This window comes from Cebus imitator, unplaced genomic scaffold, assembly GCF_001604975.1.
Source record: "Cebus imitator isolate Cc_AM_T3 unplaced genomic scaffold, Cebus_imitator-1.0 Scaffold76, whole genome shotgun sequence".
Classification (NCBI taxonomy): domain Eukaryota; kingdom Metazoa; phylum Chordata; class Mammalia; order Primates; family Cebidae; genus Cebus; species Cebus imitator.
The window spans coordinates 11,178,431-11,190,715 of record NW_016107391.1 but is presented as its reverse complement, the minus strand read 5'-3'; positions in this window follow the sequence as shown (position 1 = coordinate 11,190,715).

Here is a 12,285-nt window from a genome sequence, read left to right as displayed (position 1 = left end):
TTTGGAACCAACCCAAATGCCCATCAATGATAGAATGGATAAAGAAAATGTGGCACATATATACCATTGAATACTATGCAGTCATAAAAATGGATGAGTTCATATCCTTTGCAGGACATTGATGAAGCTGGAAACCATCATTCTCAGCAAACTAACACAAGAATAGAAAACCAAACACCACGTTCTCACTCTTAGTGGGAGTTGAAAAATGAGAACACATGAACACAGGGAGGGGAACATCACACACTGGGGTCTGTTGGGGGTGGGGAGCTACGGGAGGGATAGCATTAGGAGAAATATCTATGTAAATGATGGGTTGATGGATGCAGCAAACTGCCATGGCATGTGTATACCTATGTAAGAAACCTGCATATTCTGCACATGTACCCCAGAACTTAAAGTGGAATAAAAGAAAAAAAAAAGAAGTCTGTGGTGAAGCTCAAGAATCTATATTTTAAACAATGGCTAGGGTAATCCTTTTGATAAAGTAAGACTAGAAAACAAAGTTCTAGTTATAATTTGACTTTTGGAGCCTCTCCTATAAAAACTCCTGCTGTTTGTTATTTTTCCTTCTATATTTAAATTACAAATTACTAATTTATCTACCCATGATTCATTCTCTTCACATTCAACAAAACGTAGAAGCCATTTAACTAAACCCTTGAATTTCACATTTTACTTATTATATTTTTCATTTCCACTAGTTTTATTCTTTTTTACATTTGCTGGGTCAGGAATTATACTTGGTAAAATTGTCATGAACATTTTTTTCCTTTACACTTCTTATGCGTACTTATTTTATATTCTATTTCCAGTAATTCCAGTATCTGAGGTCATTCTAATGGTTCTAATTCTGAAATTGGTTGTTTCCGGGTAGCTCTTATTTATAGTTGTTTGTTCCTCCACATGTTTGGTAGTGTGTGTGTGTATGTGTGTGTGTGTACATGTGTGTATGTGTGTGTGTGTACATGTGTGTTTGTGTGTGTGAGAGACAGAGGGGAAAAGTTCATTCTTATTGAGAGTTATCCTGTTAGATATCTTTGAAGCCTGAATTGAAGGTGTGATCCTCTAAAACAGGATTTGTGTTTGTATAACCAGGTTAAACTAATACTTGACTTGGGGTTTCCCTGGGCCACACAGGTCAAGTGAATTATGGTCCCCATTAAGTGAGAGGATCAGCTTACAGTTACAAATTCTCATGAAAGAAGTTTTGCTTATATTTGGGCCAAGCCCAAGACAAGCAGGATTCCTTACTACCCTTGGTGGAAATTTTTTTTCTGGTTCTCTATTATGCTAAAGATGTCACTTTTCGGGCATCCTGATTTCTCCTGCTGTCTCTGAAAAATCCATTGATCTCTCTGTGTCCCTATCCTTGACCTATTAAAACTAAAGCCTCCAGACCATCAGAAATCTGCAGATTGGCCCAGGGCAGCTGTTGGCTTCAGTGCTGACCAAATGTGAGGATTTATACTTATCATTTTGAACTAAGAATTTCCTTTTCATCCTTGCCAACCCAGCTATGCACCTGAAAATATGTATGTGCGTATATGAGTGTGGTGCATTTATAAAGCTTTGGGGTGTTTATGAACTATCTAGTCTACAACATTGCTGGAAATGGAAGCTCCCCTCACTATATTTTTACCTTGCATCCTGAGGCAGAACTCTTTTGATCTCTGAGCCAAGGCAAGTACAACCTTTATCCTCCTCTATCTCCGGCTATGCTTGTAGAAAAAAATTATAAGAATATTCATCTTTGGTACTGTCTTATTTCTATTTCTTCCATCTCCTGGCATCTTCTTTTCCTACTCATTCTCCCTTCTGCTCTCTCCCCTCTTCCAGCACACAGGTCCTATGCTACCTCACCCCTCACAGTAGGATCCTATTGAAGTCTCAGGAGTAACTGTCACATTCTTTCATCAAAGTTCTACTTCTCCTCAAGTCTTATTGAAACTTCAAGTTATTATCCAACTTGCTTAACCATCACAGTTATTAATGCTTCAAAGAGTACTTTATATATAAAAAGTATATTTCCTAAATATGCACAGTACCTCCAGTTGATAGAATTCCAGGCAACTTTTTAAAAGTAAAGGTAACACTACAGAAACAGCTATTTTGTGACCAGTGATTTCTGTCCATATTCCATTTACAAACACAGAGAAGAATCTATCTCTCATGTAAGACCAGCTAATATGAAGGTTGAGAGTCTTTAAGAGTACATGTTTAAAATACAGAAAATGTCAGAAGAGTTAACAAGAATAAAAATTGAAAGCAACAGAATAAGTTGTAACATACGGTACATTTGTTTATTGTCTTAATTAATGAAACAAAAAATGTAAGCAGCAAATTAATTACCATGTGCCAATGATACAAAATTAAGATGTGGCACTGGTGGCATGAGGACAGAGAAAGAATACAGAGGCTCAAAGTTAAAAATATGGACAGAAAAAAGGGGGGGCTTTCAAAGGAGTACAAACAAGCTACCACATCATATGAAACATAGCGACTGTTTATTTTAAAAAAACCTTAGAACCAAGAGGCACATGCTGGGGGGAAAAGAGAATTAAGTGGTCATAAAGCAGCCATTTGCAACATAAATGAACTAGAACCAAAGTACCAAAAATAAAAATTTCTAACAATGACATTGCAGTGTCACGGTAAATCACTGTGATTCAATAAAGCACCAACGCACAAAGTACCATTATTTTGGACTTTAGAATATTTAAGGAGCAGCAGCAACATAATGTAGAGGGAAACTTTCAGAGAAAGCCCTGACTCTACACTTCAGTAAAGGTTTATTTACAGAAGCTCAACTTTCTGGATGGTTTAGTTTTGTTTCATTCTTACCTTAGAGAATACTCAACAAAGAAAGTAGATACCTTTGAGACTAAGCACTTTGCCCACAGGAAAAAACAAAAATCAAGCCTTGCTGCTGAACCCAGGAGTACCTTCCTGACCTTACTGGGGCTTTCCTTGCCTCATAATGACAGACGACCCGGTGGGAAGAGCAAGACAAAAGCTCTATTCACCTCAACAGGCCAACACCCAAGTCTAAGAGGGGTACTTACTGGCCTCCCCTATCACTCAAAGAGCTTTCCCTTTCTATCTATCTATCCAAAACTCCCTTTCCCTGTATAGAAGAGCAGGAGCCTCTCTCCTACTACCCCACACTCCCAACCTCTAGTCTTTCTCAACTGCAGATCCTCATTTGACCCACAGAAAACAAAAATAATTTGAATGATTATTTTCTCAGTTCTCCCAAGGAGGGTACTAACTAATAACATTCCAAAAGCATAAGAGAGAAATTAAAGTATTACACACAATGACTGCTGTTGGACACTAGAGCTACATTATCAAGGTTCTCATATCTTTTTCCTATTACTTGTTCTTCTGTGTGATTCCTAATTTCCAAAACAATCACCAAGAAACAAGCTTCACCTTGGCTCCTGCAGCCCACCCACCATCTTCCAGTTACTCACACCAGCTCCACCTCCCCACACCTGGCCTTGCAGAGTCTGAGTCACTCTGAGGGACAAGCATGCAGCCAAACTAGAGTGTTTAAGCACCTAAAGGCTATCATATAGAACAGAACTAAGTGTTCTTGTTTTGTTTTTTTTTAATTCAAATGTCAAGAAGTCCTTGAGGACTGATTGGGATTCTGAAACAAACACAGTCTCATCCTTTGGTAGCATGCCAACTGGTTGTGCAGCAGCACAATGGAATACAGAAAAGATCATGGACTTCAGAGTCAGCCAGAACTAGTCTTAATCCACAGCTCTGCCTCTTGCTTTTTATGTGACTCTGGACACTCCCTATAATTTTACAAACCTTAGTTTCCTCTTAAAAAAAAACATGGAAATATTAATAGTATCTCACTAGTGTTTCAAATAAAATGATATTATACATAGCAATAGTATTGCATATGTCATACACAAAAGAAGTAGCATTGTATATCAATATGTAGTAGACAGAACAGAAATAGTACTGCACAGAAAAATGGGTGCCAGTTCCATGCTTCCTAGAGAAACAAGGTATGCCCACCTGGAAGAGGTGAGCAACACTGCAAAGCAATTACTGATAAGTGTCCAGTGATAAATGATGTAGTCAGCAAATATGTTATTCTAAGTACAATTCTTGATCTAGGAACTGCATTCTATTGTTGATAAGAACCAAGTGATAAATGGTCTGCTTAGTAATATCCTTTCAGAGGAAGAAAAGAGAAACTCAATGTGGCCTGGAATGGACTTGTAAAGTAGGTATAGGGTAGGCATTATTTGTTTTGCTCTGATTTTATTTTTATTTTACTTTTAATTAACATGCCATGAAATTTAACTTTGTTCAGTGTACAGTTCTATGAATTTTAACTCAGTTATAGATTTGTATAAACATCACCTTAATCAGGACACTGAATACTTCTATCACCCCAAAACATCCACATCCCTGCTTCTCCAACTCCTGGAAATCACTGATATGTTTTCTATCAGTACAGCTTTGTCTTTTCAAGGGTGTCATATAAATGGAATCATACAGTATGTAACCTTTTGATACTGGCTTCTATTTCTTAGTGTAATGCCTTTGATTCATCTGCTTTATTGCAGGTACCAGTATATCATCCCTTTCTACTGCTGAGACGTACTGCATTCGATGGACATACCACAATTTGGCTATCCATTTACCCAGTGAAGTCCTTCAGGTCATTTTCAGGTTTTGGCTATTATAAGTAGAGTGGCCATAAACATCTGTACTCGGGTTTGATATGGACTAGGCACTTGGCTTGCATTTTTGTTCACCTCCCTTGGGCAGGCATGTTCTTTTCTTTAGGAAGACTGGAACTAGCATTTATTATTATGTAAAATACTATTTTGCTATGTATACTATGTATTGTTGTATATTGTTTTCATGCCTCTGGATAAACACCTAGGAGTGAGATTGCCAAACAATATGGTAAGTTGCTGTTTAGCTTTATAAGAAACTGCCCAACTGTTTTCCAGAGTAGTAAATTCATCATTATATATATCTTCTTGGAATATAGTGCCAGAAGCAAATTTTCAAGTTCAGAAAAGAAGGAACATATAAAGAATCAGGTATCAAATAACAACTTGCTTTCAAAACAGGTCATTCTATGTTACTCCTAGTAACGTAATAGTGTCCCTGTATATTACTCAAATAACAAATTATGCTACAATAACAAATACATCCTGAAATCTCAGCAACACCATGTAATAAAAGTTTCCTTCTCACTCACATCACAGATACTGTGATATGTACTTCTCTCCTTTAACAGTGACTCAGGGACAAGTTGTGTTTCCATTTTGCAATACACTATCTTACAGTTTTTCTTTTCAGCTGCCTGGAGGAGTGAAGGGAAGGTTTATAATATTAAAACTACTTTAAATCAGAAATGGCACATCATTTCTTCTCACTTTCCCATTGGTCAGAATAAATCCGGTGACTCACGTATAGGTACTTGGGATTGAAATGCAAAGGAGCCCACAGAAATTAGGGTGTACAAACTTGTCTGCCACTGCCTGAAATGACAAGTAGAGGGGTAATGTCTGACTAATTCTAAAGGAGAAAGAGGCATTCCAGAGAGAAAAAGTTCAATCTAGCAAAGAAATATGTATACAGTTTTATTAAGCAATGATTAAAATTTTGTGTCCACTTAAGAGACTTTCCCATGAAGGAGATAAATGCAAGTTACTTAAAATTCTAATTTAAAACATATTTTTTAAAAGTCTAATTCTCTTAGGTCAGACATATCACAGTATTTACATCTTTTGTTATACGATTAATTTTTGCAAACCCTTTCATTTTAGTTGCAATTCCCTTAAGAATAATAGACTTCTGTTGTCCTCACAGCTATTCCAACCACAAGCATTCCCTTCCAATTACATGTATATATATAATCACATGACCTTGTCTAGCCAACATTAAGAATTTGCCATTCTTTGATGCCCTATTTCTTTCAGCCATAATAGCAGTCAAGTACCAACCAGTTGTTAGTATTCTTTAACTGATTTAAGAATTAACATCAAATTTTGAATGTTCACAACACAAATGCCTGAGATGGATATGCTAATTACCTTGATTTGATCATTGTACCTAGTATAGACATATCAAAAATATCACTCTGTATCCGATGAATCTGTATAATTATTACATGTTGAATTAGTCCTCATGCTGCTATAAAGAACTGCCTGAGATTGGGTAATTTACAAAGGAAAGATGTTTAATTGACTCACAGTTCAGCAAGGCTGGGGAGGCTTCAGGAAAATTACAATCATGGTGAAAGGGGAAGCAAACACATCTTTATTCACATGGTGGCAGTAGAGAGAAGTGCTGAGCAAAGCAGGAAAAGCCCCTTATAAAACTACCAGATCTCATGAGAACTCACTGTCATGAGAACAGCATGGGGGGAACCATCTCCATGATCCAATCATTTTCTACCAGGCACCTCCTATGACACATGGGAATTATGGGAACTACAATTAAAGCTGAGATTTGGGTGGGGACACACCAAATCATATCATTCTGCCCCTGGCCACTCCAAAATCTCATGACATCACATTTCCAAGCACAATCATGCCTTCCCAACAGTCCCCTAAAGTCTTAAATCATCCCAGCATGAACTCAAACATCCAAGTCCAAACTCTCATCTGAGACAAGGCAAGTCCCTTCCACTTATGAGCCAGTAAAATCAAGCACAAATTAGTTACTTCCTAGATACAATGGGGGAACAGGCATTGGGTAAATACACCCATTCCAAATGGGAGAATTTGGCCAAAACAAAGGGGCTACAGGCCCCATGCAAGTCCAAAGTCCAATAGGGCAGAAAGTAAACCTTAAAGTTCCATAATGATCTCCTTTGACTCCATGTCTCACATTCAGGTCACACTGATGCAAGAGGTGGGCTCCCACAGCCTTGGGCAGTTCTGCCCCATGACTTTGGAGGGTGCAGCCCCCATTCCGGGTGGGACACACCCAAAGCATATCATTTGCCAACTAAAAATAAAAGCGGAAGTTTAAACAGAGCCTAGAGCAAGCAGACAGGAGCCTTCTACCCATGGTGCCAATTAGATAAAGTGTTTCTCCGTGTAAAAATAAAGAGGAATGGGTGAAGGTGTGGGTCAGAAATATCAACTAAATGTGACTTTCTTTCTACAAATGTGAATAGTTTATGTATTGCTAACTTCTAAATATAAAGACAAAAGACAGGAAAGACCGACCTTTAACTTCCTTTGCAGTGTCATATGCCTAAGGAAAACCCATGAAAGTGGTATCACCAAAAACGGTGGAGCAGGGAACACCAGGGATTTTTCCCTCCACAAAAGCAATTCATGAGCTGGCAGAAACTGAAAGAACTTAACAGAATTCTGGAATCAACCAAAAATTTTTAACAACCAGCTGAAGACTGGGTGAAAATATAAGCTGCTGCTTTGTGGTAAGAGAGTGTCCTAGCATGTTAAATTGCCTATTTGCCATCCCTCACATCTCATGTTGGCAGTAGCCATTCGTATAACAGCCCACACTCCTGGCGCAGACTCCTAGTACCAGGTGGAGCAACTCGGAACTTGTTCTTAAAGAAATATGGTTGTCCATTTTGTCCTGTGTAGTGGCCCCCTGAGGAACTGGTGAAGTGGCTTGCCTTTGTTTAGCCACCTCAGAGTGTTCTCATGGATAAGTGGCTATCCAGGTAGCATTTGCCATAAGCATTAAAGGCATAAGTACTGACCACAGCAGACTGGGGCAAGGCACAACAGTTGGACCAAGCAATAGACAGACTATAAAGGGAAATCTGAAGTAAGTTCAGAAAAGGGAAGTAATTGAAAAAACAAATTGGCCTTTTTGGGCATATTTTGTTATCAGGATTTATGGATTATCTGACCTTGCTTAGTCATAATCTAAAATGTGGTGGCCTCCCAATAAATGATTGCTTAAATGATTGATTAGCAGATTCGTAGATGGATGGAGTAAAAATGGTCTACATTCACTAGTTCTCATTTATTAGAAGTTGACTGTATCATTTTTCATATTTTGGATTTAATTCATATTTCTATAATACAACCAAACGAACCTCTTCTACTACTTTTAGAATATCAAAGCAATCAGTAAAAGTGTTTTTTATATATACAGCATTTTAAACTCTGTTTTATTAAAGTTATGATTTCATACGGAAAAAATTAATGTCATTGAAATAGTTTAAATAATTATATCAGATTTTTTTAGACATTTAAAACAATAAACTGAATTGACTTGGTATCAATCCAATGTAATCGTTTTTAAACAAACAATAAAACCACTTATGGAAACCTGTTCTTATTCTCTAAATTCCTTATATTCTATTATATTTTATTATCCAGATAACTGTTCTTTGTACCAAACTGAACTTGATATTGTCCTTTTTTCATGTTTTTAATTGATACATAATTATACATATTTAGTGGGTATATTGTTTTGTTTTGTTTTTTGAGATGAGGTCTTGCTCTGTTGCCCAGGCTAAAGTGCAGTAGTGCAATCACAGGTTAATACAGCCTCAAACTCTTGGACTCAAGCTAACCTCACGCTTCAGCTTCCTGAGTAACTGGGACTACCGGCATGTGCCACCATGCCAGGATAATTAATTTTTATTTTTATTTTTATTTTTTTAGAGACTGGGTCTCACCATGTTGCCCAGGCTGGTCTCACAATCCTGGCCTAAAGCAATCCTCTCGCCTCGGCCTCCCAAAGTGATGAGATTACAGATGTGAGCCACTGTGCATGGCAGTACATAGTGATGTTGTGACAAATGTAATGTATAGTGATCAAATCAGGGTAATTAGCATATCCATCATCTCCAAAATTTATCATTTCTTTGTGTTGGCAACATTCAATATCATCCTAGCTACCTGAAACTGTATATTATTGTTAACTATAGTCATCCTACAGTAATCCTATATCTATGCAACACTAGAACTTATTCTTCCTATCCAGCTGTAATTTATATACTTTAGTGAGTCTCTCTCTATTTCCTCCTTCTCCCTGCCTTTTTCAGACTCTAGTATTTTCTATTTTACTTTTTACTTCTAGGAGATCAAAATTTATTTAGCTTCCATATTGAGCGAGGGCATGCAGTTTTTAATTTTCTGTTTTTGGCTTATTTTACTTGACATAATGTCCTTTACTTCCATCCATGTTGCCATGAACGACAAAATTTCACTCTTTTTATGGTTGAATAGTGTTCCACTGTGTGTGTGTACATTCACTCATCTGTTGTTGGACACCTAGGTTGATTTCATGTCTTGGCTATTGCAAATAGTGCTGTAATAAACATGGAGTGCAGATGTCTCTTTGATATACTGATTTCCTTTCCTTTGGCTAAATGCCTATAACTAGGATTGCTGGATCATATGGTAGTTCTATTTTTAGTTTTTTGAGGAACCTCCATACTGTTCTGAAACCTTGGACCATGGCAGGGTGTCACATAGGATGAGTTTAAAGTTTTCATGTAGATTATAGTGGCATGTACTAGATTTTTCAAACATTCAAAGCAATCAGAATGCTGTGAATCTTTCCAAGATGTTGTAAAGGGTCGAAATAATGAGACTAGAGAGAAGATGTATCAAGGCAGGAAAAAGGAAAGAAAATTAAAACTACTCTAGTCCCCCATGCACACTCAGTTCAGATTGTTCAATAAACCAGCTTTGTAAATCTAAAAAGAAATGGCTATTTATACCAGGAAAAAATAGATTATTAGCATTATTATCCAATGATTTGCCATGTAGTATATCCCCTTTTTAGTATTTATCCCACTGGCAATCAGCTTGTGATAGAATATAACAAATAAGCAAACAAACTGCCCCTAACATATCTATGTTGGCATTATCTTCATTTTTACTTTTAAAAGCCAAATCTATTTGTCACTTCATTGTAGACCTATTGTAGTTCAAATCATGTTTCTCACACCTCACTTTTTCCTTCCCGTCTCTTGAGACCTCAAATTCACCTTCAGGCTTCTTACTTTAATCTTCAAAGACAGCCCGAACCCTTCAATCTCTTAACTTTGTTCTCTCCAGTACATGCTAACTTTCTGCACCTTTAAATGTATTGCCTACTGTTAAAATAAATGTAAGGAACATCCTACCACTCAAATTTACCTCCTTATAAGCTCTTCAGAAATATTTCTTCCAATGCAAATGTTGTCCATTTTATCTCCTCCAAGTTGGACAATCAAACACATTACCAAATGAAAAAGACAAAACTTGTGCAGCTAGTAATTTGATCTTTTTCTAAATGTGTATATTACAAATTTTACATAAATACTTGCTTAATCAAATATTTTGCTTCTTCGGAAGCAGACTGGTCTTTTACCAGAGGGTTGTAAGTGGCAGAGGAGCCCATAATTGGGACAAGACACCAGGATGTACCAAGCCAGGGCCATGTGCCAGGAATATGAGAGCTAGCGCTTACTCTATGAGCACACAGATAGCCATAGATCTTGTCATTGGGCAGAAATCTGAGTGGTGAATGTACAGTTTTTTTTTTTTTTAAGGAGGTATAAATCATCTAAAGAGTTTTCTAAACAAAATTATGTTGTGTACCTATAAATTTTCTAAACTCTCTGCCCCCATTCCCAGAAATGGGAGAGAAGTTGATGGGAAAGCAGAGAGAAAAACTGAACTCTAACTGCTACTATCAATTCTGTGCAGATCTGAAACAATAAACTTGTCTCCCTAACAGTTCAAAAATCTACTTAAAAAATGAACACTTCTAAAGGGAAAGCACGCTGAAATGTTAGGAAGAACTTGAAGTTTTAGAGCCAGAAAGATGTGAATTCCAGTTTTGTCTCCATCCTTCCTTTGATAAGTTGTTAATTTCTCAGAGACTATAATTTCTCCCTGGCAAGACTGTGTTAAATAATAAATAAAATATTCTCTGTAAAACATTTAGGTCTATGCCTGGCACATAATAGGTACTGGACAAATGGGGATATCTTGAGTGACTCTGAATGACCTTTTGAGAGTTTTCCCCTCTGGGCCTAAGTTTTGTTATCTATAAAGTGAGCATATTAATATCCCATCACTGTTGTTATGGGTAATAAACTAGACAACCTGAATGCAATAGCTAGTATGATAAAAACTATATAAAAGTACTAAGTAAACATCATTTCTTTTCCTTGTTAAACCAATTTTTTCAAAACGGTTTTTGATTAATGTGAATTGAGTAGAGAAACCTAATGACAGACCAAACACTTTATAGGAAACAGGCAATTCATCCTCCAACAAGCCGGGTAAACCCAGGAGAACGAACCCAACATTGCAGATGTTTGATACTTAGGAATCTAAAGCTTACTTTTCTCCGCACAAAAGTTCTAACTAATGGAGAAGTCCTACAAAGAACTGATGGCCAAACAGAAATCACAGTATCTGCTGTATTAATGGCTGGGCCAGCACCTAATGACTTCCAACACACAGGGCCCAATTGTCAACTGTGAGGAACAATAAATTTTAAGTCTTGGGACAAAATAATGCTCCTGACACTTCCCAAATCTTGGTCCAAACTATGGGGAATGCAGTCTATACAACTCACCAAATCCACTTACTCAGCCAGTTCAAGGAAGACAGCCTCCTGCTGCGTGGGTGATCACCTGGAGAACACAGCAGCTATAGAGTTGAACTAAGAGGCCAGGGATATCAGCAGGCCCACAGCGACTCAGGTCAAATTGACGTATTGGATCTAATTAAACTAAAGGGCCTCTGCACAGCAAAAGAAACCATCAATAGAGTGAACAGGCAACCTAAAGGATGGGAGAAAATTTTTGCCATCTACCCATCTGACAAAAGGCTAATATCCAGAATCTACAAAGAACATAAACAAATTTACTGGAAAAAAAAACACACATCAAAAAGTGGGCAAAGGATATGAACAGACACTTCTCAAAAGGAGACATTTATGCAGCCAACAAGCATATGAAAAAAAAGCTCGTCATCACTGATCATTAGAGAAATGCAAATCAAAACCATAATGAGATGCCATCTCATGCCAGTTAGAATGGTGATCATTAAAAAGTCAGGAGACGGGGGGGTGATCCAAGATGGCCGTTTAGGAACAGCTCAGGATTGCAGCTCCCAGTGAAAGCGCAGAGGGTGAGTGGACGCCGTGTTTTTACTGCCCACAGACTAGGAAATTCCCGGGCAGAGGTGCTCCACGGTCACCAGCGCGGCTGTTTCGGCCAGCGCGGCTGTGCCGGCCAGCGCCGGCCAGCGCCGCTGCTTTGCCCCGCGCGGCTGCTTCGCCCCGCGCGGCTGCTTT